Source organism: Chrysemys picta, chromosome 2 (assembly GCF_011386835.1).
Source record: "Chrysemys picta bellii isolate R12L10 chromosome 2, ASM1138683v2, whole genome shotgun sequence".
NCBI classification, from domain to species: domain Eukaryota; kingdom Metazoa; phylum Chordata; order Testudines; family Emydidae; genus Chrysemys; species Chrysemys picta.
Genome location: NC_088792.1, coordinates 257,229,111 through 257,252,407, shown reverse-complemented (window position 1 = coordinate 257,252,407; position 23,297 = coordinate 257,229,111). Strand labels below are relative to the sequence as shown.

Here is a 23,297-nt window from a genome sequence, read left to right as displayed (position 1 = left end):
CTTTCTATTAAACATTATTTGTTTAAATTTAGTTTTGTCCTCATTTTCAGAAGCACTAAAAAGGACTTGTTGTCCTTTTTCAGTTACCCACCTGTGTTGCTACACATTACGAGAAATATTTAAAATGGTCACTTAAGTGTAGCATTGTTTAAAGGGAAAAAAAGATTTGCATCCTATGAAACTCTAAAAGCCAAATAGCAGGACACCAAAAAGGATGGTTTCTCTGCTAATTGATGTCTTGATGTTTGAAAGGATGAATAATTTTGGTACATAAACAAGGTAGTGAAGTTCACAAGGGAAGTTACAAGAGGCTTACAGTTTTAATAATTTAGGATGGGATTTTCAAAAAGCACCCAAGTGACTTAGGAGCACAAATCACTAATATTTAAATATATATTAAAACCCATGCTTCAAGGTTTAAGCCAATCTCTAACTACTAGAGATCAGCACATGACCTAACATGCGGACAAATTATTCCATTACAGGGTTTTTATGCCTTCCTCTGAAATATCTTGCACTAACCACGGTCAGAGACAGAATACTGAAGTGGGTGGACCTAGGGTTGCCAGGTGTCCAGTTTTCGACTGGAACATCACAGACGCTAAAATCCAGTTGGCCACAGTAACCAACCTCCGCCACTAGGGGTGGGGTGGGATGGGATGGGAAGGCCAGCAGCTGCGGCTGGAGCCACATGGAAGAGCTGCTCTCTGCCCAGCTGCTGACACCTGACAGAGAGCAGCGGCTGGCTTCCGGACCGGGCTCCAAGAGGTAGGTGCTGTTGCCCGGGGAGGGGGGGGGGGTCCTGTCTGCCCCTCCCCCCTTCTGCCCTGCCATGCCCCGATTGCCTTGGCCCATCACTAGGGGGATCGACCCCTCTCCGTCCCAACCCCTTGCTCCAAGGACTGACCCCAGCGGTGCCCCAATTGTCTGGCTCTGACCCCTTGCTACGGGAACTGACCACTGCTGTGTCCCACTGTGCCCCTGCCCCTTTCTCCACGGACCAACACCCCCCTCCACTGTTGTGCCCTGATTGAGCAGGCAGGCAGGCTGGCTCCCCATTAGCAACTCCCAACCTGGCTCCGCAGGCAGCAGGTGAGTCCCAGGAGGAGGGTGAGTGAGCGAGGGGGGGGAGGGGGGAAGAGGCAGGGCCTCAAGGGAAGAGGCAGGGCAGGGGCGAGGCAAGGGTGTTCGGTTTTCAGCAATTATAAAGTTGGCGACCCTAGGTGGATCATAAGTCTGACCCCGTACGGCAATTCCTAGATCTCATTACCCACTCCTGGGAGACACTGTGCCTGAGTCAGAGTGCTTCTTGGAAATTCCCTGGTATGCTGGTGGGTAAGTAATTTGCAAGAGTCCTTTATGAGATGCAGCTTGGAAAACTAGTTAACATCTGCCCACACCTTGCCCCCACTCCATTGTTTTCAAGTGGGGAGCATCTGGTGTTCTAGCTGGTAAAAGAAATGATACATGTTGAGGAAATTCTCTCAACATTTTTACAAAAAGTATCTAAATTTAAATTAGTATTTTTGACCTTTGGAAAATTTTAACCAGCTCTATTTTCCTCAGAGGGAGATGTTGCATAAAAAAAAAAAGTTTCAACAAAAAGCTTTACTGAGACCTACATTTCAAAAAACTATGACCTGCTATATCTGTTGTATAATCCCATTCAGTCCCAAGAGCTTGGCGCTGCAATAAAGGTAGCCTTAACATAGGCTTTGCAAGAGGGAGGAGGAAAATCTTTATTCCCTATGCCTGAGAGGCCCTATCATATAACTCTACATGTTTTAACACACAATGGAGTCTGGAGTATTTCAAAACAACGCTGGGGTTTGGAACAGCCTAAGGGCCATTGTGGACTAGACACTGAAACCGCTAAAGTCTTAGTTTGATAAACTGGTATCAACAGTTGGGAATCACTGCTGTAGGGAATGGACTAGAAGACTTTTCCTAACTCTAATTTTTATTCCTTTATGTTAAGCAGCACAAAGCCATTTTAGCCTTGTCTTCATAAGAAACAAAGTTAGAAAGATATCAGCATTCAAATTAATGCAGGACAACATCAGCAAGCAATAATGTTACTTTTCAAACCGTGAATGTTTTATAAACAAAGCAAAGTAAAACTCTGATGTTAGAGAGAATGATTTGACTTTGTCCCTTTAATTATTTCAAGATACTGGGAATAACTCAGATCATCTTAAACTAAATAAAAGTAATCAGACACTGAATAGCCAAACCAGAAACTAACTGGTATATTTATCATACCATTGAACAAAATTCCCAGTTTAAAATGAACTGATACGATTTTATGATGTTGCTAACTAAGTATATGAAATCCACACAAAATACAAGAACATTGCAGAAACAATTTTTAGTTTTTATTTTGCTTGGCACAAGGAATTAAGATGTGATGAACTAATTTTTTAAACCAATTTCAATTTATAAGAACATAAGAATAGCCCTACTGGGTCAGACCAAAGGTCCATCTAGCCCAGTATCCTGTCTTCTGACAGTGGCCAGTGGCAGGTGCCCCAGAGGGAATGAACAGAACAGGTAATCATCAAGTGATCCATCCCCTGTCGTTCATTCCCAGCTTCTGGCAAACAGAAGCTAGGGACACCATAAGCCCAGCTTGGAGTAAACATGCATAAACGACAAGCTCACTTTTTTTTCCAAGCTTCCTGAAAAGTCTATGAAACTGTACACAGAAGAATAAAAAATAGTTTTTCCTCGCTAACTTGTGAACTGCTCCCTCTTGCCATTTAGCAAAATGAATTATTTCAGTCTGCTGTTTCCTTGCACCCAGCAATAAATTTAAACACTCTTGCTTTATTTATTGAGGGGTTTCTATTAATTTAGCCAGATAGCCTCCTGGAAACTGTCTTGCACAAAAACAATAAACTGATCCCCAATTTTAATAAGACAGCTAATGTAGGCCTCCTGGGCTCCACTGCTACCAAGGCCAACTCAGATATTTCTGATTAGAAAACAATTCAACTGAAAAAATAGCATTGCCCTTTGGTAAGCCACCATTCATCATGATGGGCAATGTATTAGCCACAATGTTAAGATAGCTTCCCACTAGGCAATAGGGACGTTATAGTATGATTATGTATAGGGTAACGTCTAGGAACATAGAGAATTTCTTTCTCATCAAGCACTTCCTGAAAGTAGAAAATATATGTGAAGGAAGGAACAAAGCCTGAATGTAGCACTGTCTTGGGTCTCATTCACAATCTTCATTCCTTTGAGTCAGAGTAATTGCCAAAGATGCACAAAATTTTAACAAGAGAATGTATTTAAAGTTTGCATGTGTGTGTGTGGGGGGGGGGAGAATTCTCTATGTTAGGGTTTTGTTCTAGTTCCCATTTCTGTAGTATCTGAGCCCCTCCTAGGTTAGTAGACATCGGGTGCTCCCCATGATCACAGAAAATTCTGTTTGGAATAGGGTTGGATTTGGGGGTGGGGGCATCAGTTATTGTGGATTTGACCCAAGAACCTCATAATGCTATCTAGCAAGAGGGTGCAGAGCGGTTACAGGGATTTCCTGAGTCTGGTATTTACATTCTAGTTCACCAAAATGTGTCATGTCAGGTCTCAAATAAAAGCCAGTGTCACACTGGTCATGAATATAATTGCAAAATGCATGTATAGATGTTGTATAAGGAATCCTGTATACACACTGAAAATTATGTTCTTAAGGGACTGGTCACCAGCAAAGATGAAAAATAGGTACTGTCAGTCCAGAAATGTTTGTCTATTTACATAAGTATTGTATCTTTCATAATGGGTCCCCTCCCACCGGTCTGAATCAAATGCTAATGACAGATTGTGAAAAAAACTTAGAAGAGAAAAGTAACACAAAAAAGCAAAGGGGGGGAACCCTATCTTGAGGTGCATATCAAAAGGTTTATTCTACTATATTTGGGGGACAAGGAAGACATCCTGTCACTCCTCACCTAGGAAGTAATTTGACAGCGAATTTGCTCCAGGAAAGTGGGATCTCAACCAGGCTTGGCTGAAAACACTCTAGAGAACTTGGGGTGAGATAAGCTTCTTTAGACAACAGTATAACTTGTTTGCTTAGTCTCTAAAAAGTATGTTATAATTTTGCTTTATATGCAACCCATTTGTTTCCAATACTCTTATTTCTCACTGTTACCTGAATCTCTGTTCTTTGGCAATGAATTTATTCTTGTTTTCATTACAAATATATTTAAGTGCTGTGGTGTTAATCACAATGGTGTTCTTAAGTTAAATCTTACAAGCTAGAGCATACTGTTCCTTTGGGAACAGAAGGCCTGGTAATTCTATGTGTTCTGTGCACAGGGGGCTGGGCATGGCAGGGAAAGCACCAAGGGACTCAGTGGTTGGGGTATGCCTTTCGCTACCTGTGCGGAGCACAAGGCCTGCGGAGGCTTGGAAGGCACAGCTTGTGTTGCCAGAGACTGGCAGTTTCAGGGAGCTGCTCTACAGCAGGCACAGCCAAGGCCTCCTCATGCTAAGGGGAGGTAATGGTGAGGTGCTTCACAACCCTGGGTACCACTGGAGAGCTCCACAGGGATATGGTGACAAGGTTTTCTCAGAGCGGAAGGTCTTGCAGTGACCCAAAGGTGGTCCTACTCTGAATTTGTCTCATCTCTTTTGGAGATCTGGACCACAGACAGATCCCCTTGACTGAGGGTTAAGGCCTGAGAGGTCCCATCACCAAACCAGGAATAAACCCAGACCCCTGATGGGATGACTGAGAAGGAACCCGCATTGGGTTCCCTCATCACAGCACAGAAATGCTACTGTGGGACAGACAGAGCTTCAAGGGCTGTGGGTACGTACGTACTTCATTCTCTGTTGGATCTCTCAGGAGGACTACTGGTCCCTGTCCTGCCCCAAAAAACAATGCAGTGGAGCTTGTGGGTGGGGAGGGGGTCAGAGAGCATAGTGTTCATCCCTCAACTGGGGTAGGGACACTGGCAGGGGAGAAGGGCACCTCCTGAGCCCCTCACCCCCGACATATCTGCATAAAGCGTCTGGGGCTACAAAACCCTCCCACCCCTTCATTGAGGGAGCAAGGACCGTGATCTCCCTATCCCTCCCGTCCCACCGCAGACACAGCAGACCCTGCTCTGTATAGTGTGGTTTTCTGAAGCTTCACAGAAGCCAGGGAGAGGAACAGAAAAGCTACAGGCTGTGTGCCCAGCCACTACCTCTCCCTTCTAGCCGTTCTCCAACCTAAAAGGAGGAGAGTGACTTTATGTGTCAGCACACACTGCCATCTCACTATACAATGTGTTGACAAAATAACAGAGTTCCTCCTCCAAGGAGCTTATCATGCAAACTTGACTCAACCTGGGAAAAAGCAGCAGCACCATTGGTATTCTTCCTCAGCTCCATCCACATGCTAAGCTTTGCCCACCTGAGCTGCCAAAATGAGATGCCACTCAAAGCACATGGGCTCCTCAGGCTTGATTCTCCCTCCGTGGAGTCAGGGCCGGCTCCAGCTTTTTTGCCGCCCCAAGCGGCGAAGGGGGGGGAGGGGAAACACGATTGAGCTGCCACCGAAGGACCATCGCCGAATTGCCGCTGAAGACTGAAGCAGAGGGATTGAAGGACCCGCCACCGAAGACCCAAACGTGCCGCCCCTTTCTATTGGGCGCCCCAGGCACCTGCTTCCTTCGCTGGTGCCTGGAGCTGGCCATGAGTGGAGTTCACATACACTCTTAGGCAAGGCTGGATTCAGACATAGGCACAACAGATACTTACTTGAGTAGGGCCCCAAGGACATCAGAATTTGAGCTTTCATAAAAAGAGTTTCTAACCCCATGTTTGAAAACAATAGCTTTAAAATTATAGAGCTTTAAAATCAAGGGACAGCAAGAGTCAACCCCCTGCCTTGATGCAAAATATGAATTAAGTATAACCAATACAGGCAAGTATGCCTTCTTCATTTTCCAGTTAAACCCAAAGTTCTAGAGAACAAGGTGGCATCCTCCAAAATATGTCAGGTTACCGATCTAGTGCAATGTGAGCTCTGCATGTAAAGTCACAGGTGAGCACATTTCAACACAGTACGCACAAAGAAGGGTGAGGAAAGCATCAGAGTTGGAATACTTTACAGTACCTGCCAAAGTAACAGGAATAGAAATGCCTATATAACTCTGGCAAGTCAAAACCAAATCATTAACAGGTTTGGAAATACTTATGCTGTAATATGTATGGAAATGTTTGCAATAAAAAAGTTTTGAAATTCCAACAGTTTTCCAATGTACACCATTCCAAAGTCTTCAAATGGAAAACACCTTCGCAATCCCCTCCTTTTAAAGGCTTTACCTTCCTGCATCTCAGCATACAAGCCTCATGCAATTGTATATAACAAGAAAAAAATCAATGAGCCTAAAATTAAAAGCACAGTAGAGAAGGATATTTTTATCAGTGACTGCTTCTTGGTCAGCATTTTGTTTTCATTTTGGTTAGGCAAGCTACTGTAAAGGGATTGCATTTGTCAGGAGTGGAACTTTGGCTACAGCCAACACTGCTGTGTATTACACAGTAATTTTGATTACTCGTTTTTAGTTCTGATTTCTTTAATACTGTGAGGTGAAGAGGCCATGTAGAGAGGATGACTTTCTATATCCACTAGTAGGTTCTTTCCCCCACCTCCACCACATACATACTCCACAGTCTCCACCACCCTCTGCTCTGCCACTGCAACATATACTGGGGGAGGGTAGACAACCAGAGTAGGGTGAAAAGCTCTGAGGCAGGTTTCCCTCTTAGGGCAGCTGACTTCCAATGCAAAATATAACAGTAACGCCCTCACTGCAGTGATGGCATGACAGAGGGAACTGCAGCAGGCAATAAGGCAGGAAAAGCAGACCCAAAGGAACAAAAGTGGGATGAGATCTGAGAGATCTGGCCCCATTTCCTGATGCAGCACTTGTGACCACAGCCTTTCAGCTCTGCTGCCAGCCTCACCTCCAGAAGGGGAGGATGTGGTGCACAAGCGTGTGACCTTACCCTTTGATAACTCCCCTTTGGTGCTTTTTCTGCATGGGAAGTGGCAGGTTGTGAAGTGCCATGGTTTGGAACTAGATTTTTGCTGCAACATTAAGTGATCCATCCCGTCAGCCAGTCCCATCTTATGGCAATTGGAAGTTTAGGGACACCCAGAACATGGGGTTCCATCCCTGACCACTTGGGTATACATTCATGTCCTGGGCATTGAAGAAAATGAATGTATCAAATTCTTTTTTGAAGCCAGATAGACTTTTGGCCTTCTCAACATGCCCTGGTAATTACAGTCGTGACAGCAATCACAACATGGTTACAATGTATATAATTATGTAAAAGTTTTATACTACCTACTATATTATAATTTATGTTGGTATAACCATTAATCATTTAGATATGCAAACGTTATTTTGCTTCTCAAGCATCTTCCAATAGCCCCAATTAACTTCTACTGTAAGCTACTATTATTCAAGAAGTTATTCAAAATGTCTAGCAGCAATTATTAACTTGGTATTTAATATTTAATAGCATCATAAAAGATGTAGGCATTTCAAAGGTAACTTCAAGAACAACAGGTATCAATCATCATATTTTTCTCTTTATAGAAGTACATCTTTAGAAAACAAGCCTACCTGAGATTGCCTTGGTATCAAAGATTTGTTTTTCTTCCAAAGCTATTATACTGTATCCTTATTAGGATTGCATCTCAAGACTGTGACTAACGACAAAGCCAATTAACATCCAGTCAGATAATACATTAAAGGAGAGCCCTAAGAAGTCTTTAGGAGCTTCATGTGTGCATTTACGTTTCAGAGCTGGTTAACTAGTTATTACCATTTATTTAGCATAATAGAACAAGAACACATGATAAATAATACAACAACACTAGGCCCAACAAGAGACCCCTAAAATACAGCTTCTTAGTAATCAATTTATTTCAGTCAATCCAGGAAGCATATCTGTATTAACATGGCTTTTTATCCATAACACAAGAAGAGAGGGAAAGTGAATGTTCTAATTCTTATGTGATTTATATCATTCATAATTAAAAGTGTTGCATAAGAAAATGAAACCACAGTATGTCCTCATCTATGAGATGCTGAAGGATGCAGTTATTTCAGAAATCTGAGGTAGGCAGATGTCATCCTTAGTCCTTTTTTGTGTAACTTACGTAATGAAAAAGAATGCTGCTTTACAAATTTACACATGCCATGGTGATGAAGCACCTCTACAGTAAATAATAAGGTCACCAGTTGTAGCTGTTTACAAACAGTCAGATTATGAATCTGTTAATTTGCAATCCTGAAAGCTCCTTTCAAAGTAAGATTAACACAGTTTCTGCTTATCGTTTTGCTGTAGCCAAAGAGCCTCGTGCAAAAACAATAAAACTGGTTCCCCTATTTTCACCAATGAAAAATTATGCAACAGCTCATTGTGTATTTCATGGATCTACAGTACAGCTAAATCCAACTGCACAGGAATACATACAGTAAATTGGTGAAATTGAACACTTTCATTTTCTCATTGATGTGAATGAAAGTGGAAGATACTCCCTTGGGTGAAATCAACAAAATAGCTCCTCTAAATTTTACTGTCTGTAAATTGGAATTCAAATGGATAATGAGTAGATTTTTTTTTCCAAATTGTATCAAATAAATGCCATCCCTCTTCAGTAAGGGTGAATCAATTCACGGCCTGTCAGCATTCAAGTCTCATATAAATCACATTTGAAAACACTAGGCTTCAGTGGCACATAGGGCTTGTGTGTGCCCTCTGCACAGGAGTGAATTTCACCCTAATAGACCAATCCTGCAACATAAGGCCCTAAATAGACTTCTATGCAATTTGGGAGGTGGGTGAAAATAGAATGCTCGTTTTCTGTAAATCAGATTAACTAGAACTGTTCATTAGCTACTTTTCAGTTTTTAAACAAATGAAACAGGAATAGTGATTGATTAATTAATTAATTAACAGATAAGTCTTAGCCTACTCCTGAAGTAGTATTACTCAAATTATGTTGGTTTATGCCAGCACAAAACGAGCAAGTCCCCAGGAGCAGACACAAGGCTTCAAATTGCAATGACATAAGGCAACCTCAGCCTCAGTGATGCTTAGAGAGAGGAACTACAGGGGACCCGAACAGCCCAAAGTACAGGTAATGCTACCCATACATGAGGTCTGACCTGAACTAAAGTTGCCCCCTGAAAATCTCATAGAAGAAAGGCAGTAGTGGAAAGACTGACCCCAGATGCCAGGCAATCTCCTGTAGATCACAAGAGGCTCAGCTAGTGCAGGTATGTTTAAATTGCACCTTTTTGTACAGCTGTGGTAAATATGGCCTAATAAATATTATCTCCACTTTACAGATGGCTGAACCAAGGTGAGGAAAGTTAGCTGGCTTGTCCCAGCTTACATAGTGACTCATGGAAGAGTTAGTTTTGTTCCTTGCCCTAACCACTATCAGACTGGCTCATATTCTAATGCCTGTAAGACCAGTGTAAATCCAGACTAATTTGGAGTTATTCAGATTTATATTGGTGCGATGGAGATCAGAATCTGCCTCTCATTTAGCTTGGTTCCTGCTATTATTTTTACAAGTCTATGGGCTCAGATACATACATTATATTATTTTATTATGTTTAATAACATCCCAAAGCCGGGGGGAATGATTTCTTTTAAAATAGTCTCACCTTCTTTTCTGTTTCCCATTTAAAAGCAAAAAACAAAAATTAAAAAATGATACACGTTTGAGGCAAGGTAGAAGGCAAGCTCTTGAAGAAACAATGAAAGCAGGTTTTTTTAATTAGTAGTTTGGGATTTTTTTTTCCTTCCTCAAATTAAGAAAAATATGCTGCTGGGACTCTTTAAGTAATTAGAAAATAAGGCATTAGAAGTAACTGTATACTAGCAGAAGAAACTATTCCTACAAGAACAGTTTGTGTTGATCCTACATTGTATGATATGAATACTGAATCAGTTTTCTCATGCATATAAATTACATGCAGGTTGATTTTAAAACATTACTTACCTTCAAAGTCCAAAAAAGGAAGTGAAAAATAAAGAGATAATGGATTTTGTTAACTGCCAAATGAAGTAAGTTCAGAAACAAAAGCCCAAAGACTTCCCGTTCATAAGCAGCAACATTTTGAAAGTTGCATATACAGCAGAAAGGACCGAAATAGCATCCAAGGAATCGGCAAGGAATCTAGGCCAAAGCAATCTTTGGGATTGACCTCGAGAAACAATGAAAAATTAAGAACACCGATTAATTCATTGAAGATTAATGAAGTTAAAAAAGCACCTGAAATGTCAGACAGGACTCAAGATATGACATATAATCGAATATATCATGGAATACTTTGAAAGAACAGCACACTATCAAAAAGGTCACTGTTTATTTTACAACAGGTCAAATTCAGTCCTGCTATAAAACAAATTGCTTCAAAAAAGTTGTACCAGGAATGAGAGACATTAAACTTTAGTACAGAATTAAATGAGTCACCATTATAGAGAGACAGTGGTAATAACATGCATGGTTAAGATCCTCACTTTGCCAAAAGGTAAGACAGTAAGAACAAATGGACAACATGGGGAAAGAGAGACTTGAGTAAGGACTGCAAGATTCCACCTCAAGTACATGCATTTAAGGTTCAGAATTAGAGGATTTAAGCATAACTCAAGAGGTGAAATCCTGGCCCCTATGAAATTAACAAAGCTCCCATTGGCTTCATTAGGGCCGAGGTTCCATCCAACATAACCAAACATTAGATTTTCTCTACTTTAGTTATACTAAAGTGACTAGAACAACTGCCTCAGACAAAGAAGTCAAAAGCATGAATTAAAAAGCTGCTGAAAGTTTAGAACATTGAATCAAGCAGTTAACATAGTAGCAAAGACCATTCTGTAGATGTATGATTGTACTTTTACTCCTGGGGGAATTCTGTGCCCCTGCGCAATGCAGAATTTTACAGAAATTAACGTTGTGCACGCAGAATTTCCTTTCCCTGACAGAAATGGACTGCAGTGTTTCTGGCCGCCACTAGCGGCTGCTGGACCTGGCACAGCCCAGCTCACACATAAAAGACACTGCCGGGGGAAGAGAGAGGAAGCTAGAGGGTCCCTGGCAGCTGCAGTTCCCAGCACGCCCTGAGGTAAAGAGACGGTGGCACGCAGGAAACTCCATGCAAACCTGGGACCAAACATCAGGCTGTTTCTTCCTCTGGATCCTTGGGCTCTGGGAGGAGGAGGGAGCCCAGGTGTCTGAGCTGGGGGGCCACAACTGGGCTCTGGGGGAGAGAGGAGGCAGATATCTGGACTCTGGGGGGGAAGGCATGTGGGTATCTACACAAGGGGGACCCATGGCTGAGCTCAGGGGGCAGAGTGTACGGGTATCTGGGCCGGGGGACCCCGCGACTGGGCTCTGGGGTGGGGGGGTTGGGTGTATTGGCTGGGGGGCACCATGGCTGGGCTCTGGGGGGGAGGGGTTGTGGGTGTCTGGCCGCCCAGCTGGGCTGAGAAACAGGGACTGGGTTGTTAACTCTCTACTCCTGGGGGAATTTGTGACAGGTATTTTGAAATAAATTACCAAAATAATTGAAACTCGTATGATTATGTAGTGTTATTTTGACAAATAAAATTTGCAGAATTTTAAAATATTGTGCACAGAATGCCCCCAGGAGTACAGTACTACTTATGTTGTTCTACTGAAGGATCAACCAACATTTTCATTATACGTTACAAAATACTTACCTTGATATGCAGAGCAATGAACCTCTATCAAAATATCTAGAGTCTTTTTTTATGTTGGTGGATACTGTCATTCAGTGCCCAAGAACTGTAACTGAAATCCAGGCAAAACCGGAAGAATCTTTTGTTGGCTTTGTTTTCTCCCACATTTCTGGAATTTAAAATGATGCCAAGTCTTCAGTTACCATTTCGCCCTATGAAAAGTATTTTCATTGTAACATTTAGGACAAAAGATAGAGGATTTATTTTAGGTGTGTCTGAAAATTGTCAGTGATACTAGTGATGAAATTCATGTTTCCCAAGAGGAGACCAGCTAAAGCTATGTCAGCTAAACACTGAGGAAATTACAGTAATTGTTTTGCACAATTGACAGAGGTGCACCATTGAATAAGGGGATGCTTTCCACATCTGACAATGGCTCACAAGCAGGTTACATGGATCCAGTGAGAGTCAGCCTACTTTACGATGGTCAGACGTCTCTTTTGACAGATAGATACATAGCCAGCTAAGTGCTCTTGCTTTCTGTAGTCAGCTAAATTTGACCATGAGGGCAGAAAGTTTGGTTGGTTTTTATTGTCTTACATCAAGCACATATATGGAAAAATTATTTTACACAGTGGTGATATAATTGTATAAAATATTTTTGTTTGTAAAATACAAAAACATGGGCTAACATTTACAAACTTGGGAGCCTAAGATTAGTCAAGTATCAGAGGGATAGCCGTGTTAGTCTGGATCTGTAAAAAGCGACAAAGAGTCCTGTGGCACCTTATAGACTAACAGGCATATTGGAGCATAAGCTTTCGTGGGAGATTAGACACTAGATCCATATTTATGCACCTTCATTTTATTTAAAATTTCAAAGGGACTAAGCACCTAGAGCTCCCATTCACTTCAATTAAAATGGTGGATGCTCAGAACCTCTACAATTCAGGCCTCTTGATTAGGTGCCCAAGTGTGAATTTAGCTGCCTAATTTTAGTAGCCAAGTCTGAAAATTATTGGTCTTGGTAGATTTTCAGTCACACTTAAGCAAGTCAGAAGCACAAGTTCCAGGTCTATCAAATCAGCCTTCTACTCTTAACTCTCTGAGGTGCTATTAAAAATCTGAAACCAATAATTTTTATTTAAGGGGTAATACAAGTATTATAGAGATCCATAATATCCAGTGCTCAGATGAAGTTATGAAGCTTTATTTAACTTTTTTCTTCAGTGGAGTTTTATTTTGGTTTCTTCTTTTCATAGCAGCATGAGTAATTGGTTGGATATTGGTTGGGTACATGCTCAAAGTACTGTATTAGCCTACACATCTGGTGTCATTTTGTTATGTCTTTATCTTTGCTAAAGAGCAGACGCTAGTGGAAGAATTAGGCATAGCCTTGCTTTGGGGCCTCAGAGCTGTACTGGGTGAGGGGGAGCTCATCAAGCCACAGCCACTCCCTGACTGGGGAGACGGCACAGACTATCATCATTCAGTATGCTTGGTGCACAATAGGTAGACTGACATCAACGTTCTACATTGACATGGGTTCACAGACTTGTGACGATGCAGTATTTCCCACCCCAGTCCTTAAGGTGGAAGACTCAACACTTTCATTTTTTTACTTCCATACATTCCCCTTCCTGAAGCACTCCCCTATCGTTAACATAATTGATGTAACACCAAGATAAATTTTAGCCTTGAAAGAAAATCCAGATTCCCACTTTGAGGGAAACACACTGAAATTTATATTAAAAAAAAAAAATCTCAAAGGAGATAGAGTAGAGTTGAGAACTAGGAAGTCCACAGAAGAAAATGAGGTCACAGAGAGAGGAAAAGGTTGGAGACGCAATGTTGTCAACACTCATGATATTTGGAGATTTTCTTAAAGCCTCATCTCCTGGAGTCATGTTAAGTTAGAATCAGATTTCATTTAAAAGAAGAAGAGCCTAGATCTTGTGATTACAAAATGAGCCCTAAAGGCACAAAATACAGAAAGCAAATAAGAACACATTTATTATTTTTGAAATCTCATTATCTTTAAGCCAATCTTATGATTTTGGGGGGCCTGACTCATGAGTTTTGAAGGGCTGGGGTTGGCAATACTGTGAAAGTAGCAGAGGAAATGGAATATTTTATAGGCTGGAGTTTGTTAAATAAATGTGTTATGAAGTGAGGGTGTAAAAGATGCTGACAGAGAGCAAGTGGTGGAAGAAGAGAGAGAGAGAAAGAGAGACTAAGTCATGAAAATGACCAACATGGTAAGTCATTCAGGCCTAGGAGGGATTCAAAAATCACTCTGAATATGTTTTGATAACATTCTAAATAAAAAAGGCCCAAGTGAAAAGTACAGTGTGTAAAATTGTAAATTTTCAGAGCTATCAAGTTAATAAACCCCCACATGGGAGATTTGAACTGGTGAGACCAGAGGATCAAATCAGTTCTAATTATGCCTTTGTTAACATCACCATTTACATGGCTAGCCCTTTTCTAATGGGAACAATCAGAATTTCTTGACACTGCTTCACTTCATTGACAAAAAAGGAGTATGGAAGAATGAGAATTTATGTATATTTTCATTGCAGATTTCTCCATAAGTAGGGCACTATTAAAATAAAAGTTGTATCTGATATTAAAATAATTAGGTCTCTACAAAAAAAATTGAATAAAATGTTAATGCTCAAAGCAATACCCCATATTTTCCCATCAAGTTCAGTCTGTACAGATAACAATACTGCTTGGACTTAAGTCATTATTAGGCATAATGCTTCAACCACCTTTAAGACATCTAAGCAAGCAGCATGGCACTATAATTCAATCAATCATATTTTCTCACCTCTTCTGAAGCCCTTTTCTGATTAAATAGCTTATTTAAGCATACATTTTGGAGTATGAAAAGTCTTTTCTTTTACTGTCCTCTTGGTACCAGAGACTCGAAAGCTCAGCACACTCTTGCTGGCAACATGGCCAGTTTGACTCTCTCTGCTGAGAATGATCACTTTATGGGGTAGTTCCTTGCATCTCTGGAAGCACAAACAGATGAGGTGGTCCAGTACTGGCTACCTCTACATCTCATTAACTGAGCAGGGGACCGAAAACCACAAAGCCTCCTTACTGACAGAACACTATGTGGAAGTTCAAAGAAAGGACTACATGCCTCATTCTGAAGCTTAGCAGGGATCTTTTTTTAGCCGATAAGGGCTTATCTTATAACCCTTCTTAGCTGTGATCCCTGCACATGACCTAGAGAAAAACAACAGCCAAAAAAAAAGGTACATACAGTACTTAGTAAACATAGATAACCCAAATACACTCCTATCTATATACTCTTACCTAAATCAAACACTGTTTACCTGCATTTCTTAAATATCTAACAGGGCTCCGCTGTTACAGTTTGGGTTTTCTGCATCTTGTTAATATGCCCCGTCTCTCTTTCTCTGTTCAAGTAAAGCCGATATGATTTAATAATTATGTCACATGTATTTTTTTTAAACCCAGATGCTGTGGTACCACTTAATATCACTTAGACCTCTCTGCCTTTCTGGTTGGACCAACATACCAGCTTGTTAATTATCATCTGCTAAAATATTCAATCCCTGTGTATTTGTGCACAGTACTGGTTTGTTTTTTGTTTATTTCTTTCCTCATGATATGTTAGAACACGGCCATTATAAGAGACTTCCCCATAATCTCATATTCTAGAGATGCAATTTTCAGTGTAAATAATGTTAGTTTATTGTCCCAAATCACTTTGCAGGTGAATGAAAGTAGTCAAAGTGGCAATGTTCTTTCCAAAATGATTGACACTAACTTTACTGCTATCCAAATGGAATAAAGAATGGGATAAATTGATTTTATTATTGCGAGAGAGCACAAAACCACCACAAAACTGGAACACTAACATTGGAAAAATGAGAACAATGACATACTTGTATTATTTTCCAGTGTTTACCACAAATTAGTCACACAATTCAAGGGCAAGGCTTTCATTTTACAGTCATTTATTCACACTGGACAATCATTACTGCTATGATCTCATAGGCAACTTCCTCTCTCAATTACACCAGGGTAACCTCAGCTGTAATCAATAGGGCTACAGTGGTGCAACAGAGGAAGATTTGGCCCATATTTATATATTTCACATATTCTTTGCATAAATGCCTATGCTTATGAGGATGATAATGAAGAAAGAATTTATAAGGAATTGAGGGTTATGTTACTGTCTCAGTAACATTTACTCCTGGGGGGATTCTGTAGGACTGCGCACCCACAGCAGAAAACGCTTCCCCCACCCTGCACATTTCCTGCTTTTCCCTGCATGATTGGATGATTTAGTTGGGGATTGATCCTGCTTTGAGCAAGGGGTTGGACTAGATGACCTCCTGAGATCCCTTCCAAACCCGATATTATATTATTCTAGGGCAGCCGTGGGGAGGGGGGACAGGGAAGGGAAGTGACCACGTGGTGCAATTTTTTGGGAGGATTGCTCCCCAAACAGAAGTGAGGCATAGGGGGGCACACAGGGTTACGTGCCATTGCCCCCCTCCCTCCTCATTTCTGCAAACACAGAGTTGCCCAGCTGGGAGGCTGCCTCTTGTCTGGGGCTCTGCTGACTTTGCAGCTGAACGCAGCCTCCTGGGTCCTAGTGCCAGTTGTGCTCCCCTTCTATATTCTGGGAGCCTTCCTATTTTCTGTGGAACAGGGAGTTCCCACAGTGGGTCTGGGTAATCGGAGTTGGGGGAAATGAGGGAAGAAGGGAGGAGGAATAAGGCAGGGAGAGGGGAATGTTAGAGGGAGGGGAGGGGGATGGAGAAGAAAAGGAGATAGGGGAATCATGGGAGGAAGCGGGATCCCAGCCTGTGGCGTCCCCTCGGCAGCAGCTGGGGCTCCCCCATTAAGCAGGCCCATCGAACCCTCACCCTGACAAGCCCTACCCCTCCACACACCAAGCCCCATCTCCCCACACCAACCCCACCCCCACCCCCAATCCCAACCACCATTACCTGGATCCCCTGCAGAGTCCCATTGCTCCTGCACACGGAACCGCGCAACAAGCCCCTGTGCATCCAGATTTCCCACTGAGCTATCTGCACCCAGATTGCCCCAAACAGAAACCTCTCATCCCACACCTGCATCCCCCACACACTAAGCCCCTCCACACTTGGATCATGCCGGGCTAAGCCTGCCTACCCACATCTGGTGCACCTGGCAGAGAGTGGCAGGGCCCTGGGGTGTTTTGGGGGCAGGCCCAGCCTTTGCACTGTGTCAGGTGCAGCCTCACTGCCGAGTCCCCCTGCACTGGGGGAGACACATTTATTGACAAATAAAATTTGCAGAATTTTAAAATATTGTGCGCATAATTTTTAGGCACATAATTCTCTCAGGAGTAAACATTAAATAAACTACACTTTCATATTACAAATTATACAATCTTATTGTATGAAATGTGTAAGAATTAACATTGAGGAAAAAATGATGAGTAATTATATACAAAAATCCATTGCCTACTCATTTGTCACTTTTATTCACATCACTCATTATTTACATCAACATGACCTCAACAATATCCATTTAATACTAAAACTGAACTGAAACGTTTCTAGTGTTTCCTTCGAAAACAAATAGGATTTCAGTAAGTACTAACTTGGGTTAAAGGGCATTAAGGTTTTTGCTATTTGTCTGTAATCTTTTTACATGTCTGGTAGGCACAGTATAACAACTTGAAATTTACCAAAGAGAGGGAAAACAACAACACTGTGTTATGTAAGATAGGTTATTTTTTTAACCAGGCAACAAGAGCAAAACAAAGGATTATTTTTTTTTTCTATTTTCTTTCATTTAAACTATTACAGAAATGCATTGTACTACAGGACAAACATGTTGTTCCTTGTATCTTCTCATTAAACTTCACTAGCATTGAAGCAAATAGCCTTGGATCCTGTGTACCATTTACTGGGGCTAGGATTTAATGGGTTGGCACATGTAAAAATCTGTAGCAGTCAGCAATGCAGTAGCTGTGTCAGGAAAGGTTTCAAGTACAAAAGAAATTATATTTAGTAGCCTATAAAGCAAAGATGCCTAATCCACTGCAGCACACAGGGCCACGTTAGCAACTAACTATGAAGCAGTGGACAGCATATACATTTTATACAATTAAATCCACAGAGCCACTCCATTTGCTTCTCCTCTGACAAAGAAATTGTTGAGATTCTTCACAAGTAGGTCAGAGCTGTTTTGGTTGAATTCTGCTTTAAACTGACCGTCCAGTTACACAGGGAAGGAGCTTGTGGTATTCTCTTATACCACATTGGTTTCTAGAGCGGACAGGAGAATGGCAATTCCATTTTAAGCAAAAAAATTTTAAAAAAAATTGTTTGGAATTGAGAATGAAGCCACTGAGGTAGGTGTCACTTTCTCCCTCCCCTGCCCTGGACTAAAAAAAAAAAAAAAAAATCTATAAAGTTTCTTGGAAATAGATAAGTCTCCACAAAACATTTCAGCTTTGTTCTGACCACAAATACTGGTTTCACATCATGTACCCCTCTGTAGAGTTGCCAGTTCTGTTGTCTGCTGTTACAATTGAGTCTGAACAAGAACTCACACTTTGATCCCCTGATGCACTTTGTGGAGAGGAGTCAAAGTTCTGGTACAAATCCAGGTGTGAATTTCAAGATTAAATTTCAAGATTCAAATCTGAATTCTTCTGGTTTCAAAATCTGGACTCACGCTCAGATCTAACTTCTGCACTTTGAGCCCATCTCTAGCTCTTTCTATCAAGTTGTCCAAAGACAGTAAAATGGCAGCATTTAATTGGGAGATGACTGACCTGTAGTAATTAAAATTAAAATGTTTAAAACATTGAAATTTATTGCCAACATTTGTAACTAAATTTTTGCATTGCTGTTAATGTTTTAACTGTAGACGTTTCAGCTAACCTCAACATGGTCTTTAATATTGCTTAAGGAAGACTTTTGTATGGACACACACAAATTGCATGGGCAAGTAATATATTTTCATAGGCAAATAGGCACCTACATGTACAAAAGTAGCAACTGATTGTCTGCATTTGCATTCACAAACGTTCCTATAAACGTGGTGGATGGGCATGCAACCAATGGATTATACAGTGATGGACACACAAAATTAAGGGCCTCTTCTTGAAACCTTTTTTTCCCTAAAATACTAACAGGAACAAGACAGCAACACAGATAGTAAAAAGAGTGTTTAATCAAAGTACTCTTAAAGTGTTTTTTAAAACTTTTAAAATATTATCTAAATCCTGCTAATATAAAGCATAACTGTAGACTAAGAAAGAGGAAGTCGGTGAAGTAATATCTTTTATTGGACCAACTTTCAAGCTCTCTCTATATAAGCTTGAAAGCTTGTCTCTCTCACGAACAGAAGTCGTCCAATATTACCTCACCCACCTTGTCTCTAATATCCTGAGACCACTGCATACAAGTTGGTAGAAAGGTTTTCACATGTTTTGATGACAGTACACAGGGACATACAGTAAGGAGGTAACAAGAGCTGTCATTCAAGTTAATCCATTCAGTACACGACTAGTGTAAATATTCCCTTCCCTTTGTTAATACTAAGGCTTGAAGAAATAATCATTAAAAAAAAACAGATTTTTGCTAAACTAATTTTCAGTGAAATTAAAATGGCATGGACATTTTTGAGAGGCGAAGGACAAAAAAAAGCTAGTGGTTTAAAATTCCCACCGCCAAGATCTCCAAAAGAAACTTAAGTAACTTAATCCTGGCATTGAAACTGAATGCTCTGTGCACTGAAATTTGTGTTGTTCTAATGTGTAAGCATTTCGGTGCACAATGTCAGGTATAAGCATCTGGAAAACTACAAGCCACTTACACCATCTTTTAGTGTTTTATACCATTCTAGTGTTAAGCCCTTTAAAATCCAGTTGACTAGCATGATTTAGATTAATTTGCATGTTTTAAAAAATAACTTCTGATGACTATAAGTGTACAGCAGAGTACTTCGGTAACAGCATGCAAACAGGAGTAGGAAAAATAAAGAACAGACTACAAAAAACGTAGAGTGGCTTTTTTAAATACTCAATTGCTATACCTTAGCCCAAGTTCTTGTTTTCATTGATTAACCGGAAGATCTCAAAAAGGACAAAACATATCAAAATTCTAACAATCTGTACAACATATATGAAGAGATTCACATAAGAGTAAGTAACCTGTGTACAAAGAAACCCATCTGATTTCTTGCAGAAAACATTAGCCCATTTGATTCTGTGTAGCAGTTTTCTAAAGCATGCTCTGTCTGGTGAACTAAGCAAGGATCATTAATTAATTCTAAAGATCATTTGAATATGCATTCTTATCAAGGGGACAAATTGTATAAAACACAAAGTTTCACAAAAATCAAGTTATAGGGGCAAGGGAAGGGAAAATTTGAAGAGAAAAAGTTGCTAGACAAAACCTGCAGTTCCAAACAGATGAAGCTTCACATATTTGTAACAGTTAAGGGATAATCTAAATTAAACCAAGTGAGACAGAAAAAAAAATATTTAAATTTTGCTATTCCTCCTCCTAATGGATTCATTCAGAAAGGCTGCAGAAGAGACTGGCCCTTTCCTGGTAACAAGTTGTAATATCACTAAGAGTGAATTGAGACATTACTTAGATAATTGGGTAGGAGGAGCAGGTAGCACACAATACCTTGGCAATTAGCAATGATAAGAAATTAGATGACATTTGTACTTTGAACAGGGGATCTTCCCCATGATTCCTGAGTTGGGAGAATCCTCCCATCAAAGTTAATAGCCACATTCCCCTCAAAGCCTCGGACTATGCAGACTTCCTTTTTGGCTGAAGAAGGCTGACTATGACTCCTTTCAGAGTCCATCAGTGCTCTCCCAAATTACCTAAGCTTCAACTATAGAAAGTCAGAGCCTGCTTGCTTTCTCCCCTGGGAAATTCATTTCTACAACACTCATCATCACAGAATCTGAGTACCTCTGCCTGCAGCAGTCAAACATCCTTGAAAATTTGAAGCTGCCAACAGTGAATGAATGGAATTGGGTATGGTCGCATACAGATTACATTTGTCTATGTTAAGCGATATTTTTATGAATTAAAGTACTTTTATAAAGATCTTAGACAGTACTTGGGAAACACAGGTTGGAGGATCTTTGAGAAAGATGTCTTACTGACTACATTTACAACATATTCCACACATGCTGTACTTCTGCTGTTCAGCCAGTACCTAGCCTTTAGTGCCACAGACAAAGTAGTCTGTCACTGATTAAAAAAATAAAATTCACATAGGGCCAAATTTTGCTCAAATTCCAACACTGACTTTGGGTCAGAAGTAAGGAGTGGTAAGTGGGTGCATTGCCTCAGGGCAAACTATGGAAACCCCTGTGAGTCCAAGTCCCTCTATGGTTCCCTTCTTGCGCTGGAGGTGGGAGGGTAATCCTCTACTGGCCAAGAGCAAAATTACTTGCTTCTCAGTGCCGGCTCAGCCAAGGCTCCACCTATTCCCCACATGTTTGTGCACTCTCCACCCATTTACTCAAGGGGAGGAGCAGTGGCCACAAGGAATCTGCTCTCCCTGCACTCTGACACTGCTGGGAGCCCCTTACCTTTAAGGGAATAAGTTCAGAGTATAAATTGTGACTCGTGGGTACTGGCTTGTGTTTGGAGCTTTGTGCACTAACAAAGCCCCCAAGAAAATTTTTCCCAGTGCTCTCTGGTCCCTGTTTTTACTCTGTTTCCACGCCTGTAATGGTCCAACAGTGTTTACAAACAACACACAAAAATTGTTTAAAAGGAAGTTAAGGTTGCAAATCAAGCACTCAAATTAGCGAATGCCGGAATTAAGATTCCCTGTGAAACTTTAATTCATCCTCCCCCTTTCATGTGTATGCATTATCCTACAGTCTTTAATTACATGTTCACATACTTCCCCCACCCCCAAAAGAACATTGCCTCATTCAGGGCACAGAATAGATAGCTCTTCACAAACTACAATGAATTTCTTTTCACCACACCCCTGTGAGGTTAGGGGGATGGTACTGTCCCCATTTCACAGCCACGGAATGGAGGCACAGAGGAAATTAAGGTCAAGTGTCCACAGGCAACCTTCCTTCTGGCATTTCCTAACTTTTGAGAGCTTCACTTTGCAACCTTAACATTTTAACGTATTTGTGGATGTAATTCCTCTATGTTTATTTTTTTAAAAGGTAACTAAGAAGAGAAATCCTACTATGTATGACCATCCTGACCCTTATTTGGGTCATCAGCAGGGGTAGAACACAGAATTCCCTATGCCACTTGAGTTAAGGGATTACCTGATAGCAGCAGCAAGTTGCCATGTTCTGGGTGGACCAGTGTTAGAAGAGGAGGACACACACACTTTACCAAAGGGTTTCACAGATACTTGGTGACAGCAGAGGAACGATGAGACTCAGGAATCTTGGGTTCCACTCCAGGCTCTGGAAGGAAGTGTGTCTGGGGAGGAGGGGGGGGGAAAAACAGACTCTCTGCTTTTCTCCCCACCAGCATGTCCCTGTACTATTCTTGTCCCATGTCTCCCCCATCCAAATCCTCATCTCAGTTCCCCTCCCCACTCTCCTCTTCTCAGTTCCAGTCTCCTTACCAGCCATTCCCAGTATCCCCCTTGAAGCTCCTTGCCCAGCTAGTCCCAGTCTCTCTTCATCTGACCTCAGTATCCCACCACTACTCCATCCCAGTTTCCATATTTAGCTCCTAGTTTCTGTGCCCACCAATCCCAGTATCCCCTCACCACCCAGCTCCCAATCCACTCCCCCCAGTCTAGCATTTATCCCCTCTATGTTTCAGTCAGGCTGCTTCCTTCTCCATGCAGCCTGGGTGCCTGCCAGGGCCAGGGTAGGGGGAAAACATACTGAGCACAGGATACCCAGCCTCCCTGCTCTCAGTTCCTGTGCCACAACAGCCTCTGGCAGACAGGAGGAGCAGTTGCAGGAAAAGTACAGCTCAGCCCCTGTATCCCTGGGCCGGTGCATAATCAGTACAGAGAGCACCTTCGGCTATCAAAGTATAACAAGTTTCTACAGATCATCTGCAAACTGAGGTTTTTCCAAGACTTATAAGTTGACTAAATTTGGGCAAATATTCCCAAAGGCAGCAAAAGACACATCTCTGACACCAGGGAGACACTCCTGCCAAATTTCAAGTCACTGCTCCAGAATAGTAGTAAGATTATTTTACATGGCAAACTACTTCTTTTTTCCCTGGCCTTGTTCTCTGAAACAGCTGAACAGCTTTAGGTGAAGCTGCCCAAGAAAAGCAAATACAGTCCGAGGCAGACATCCATCATAGAAAAATTTCAACACAAACAGTTAAAGTTTGGCAAAGGTATAAACAACTGAAAACAGGGTGTCAAAATAGAAAGTGTCAGGCAACCTTAACTTAGCAGTGCTACAATCTGCCTATAATATTTCCAGACTGAGGAACAGTATATTCCATTTTCTGAAGTGGCCCAGAGCAGGTGTTACAAGATTGTTATAATGAGAAGGAGGTGGCTCCATGGTCAAAATTCATGCAGGT

At 41.3% G+C, this 23,297-nt stretch overlaps 1 protein-coding gene across 6 annotated transcripts in view; it reads right to left on the bottom strand.

Moving 5' to 3' along the window:
• The window catches only part of OXR1 (oxidation resistance 1), a 512,712-nt gene that overhangs the window by 475,629 nt on the left and 13,786 nt on the right, over window positions 1–23,297 (bottom strand). The gene's annotated exons all lie outside the window — the stretch shown is intronic.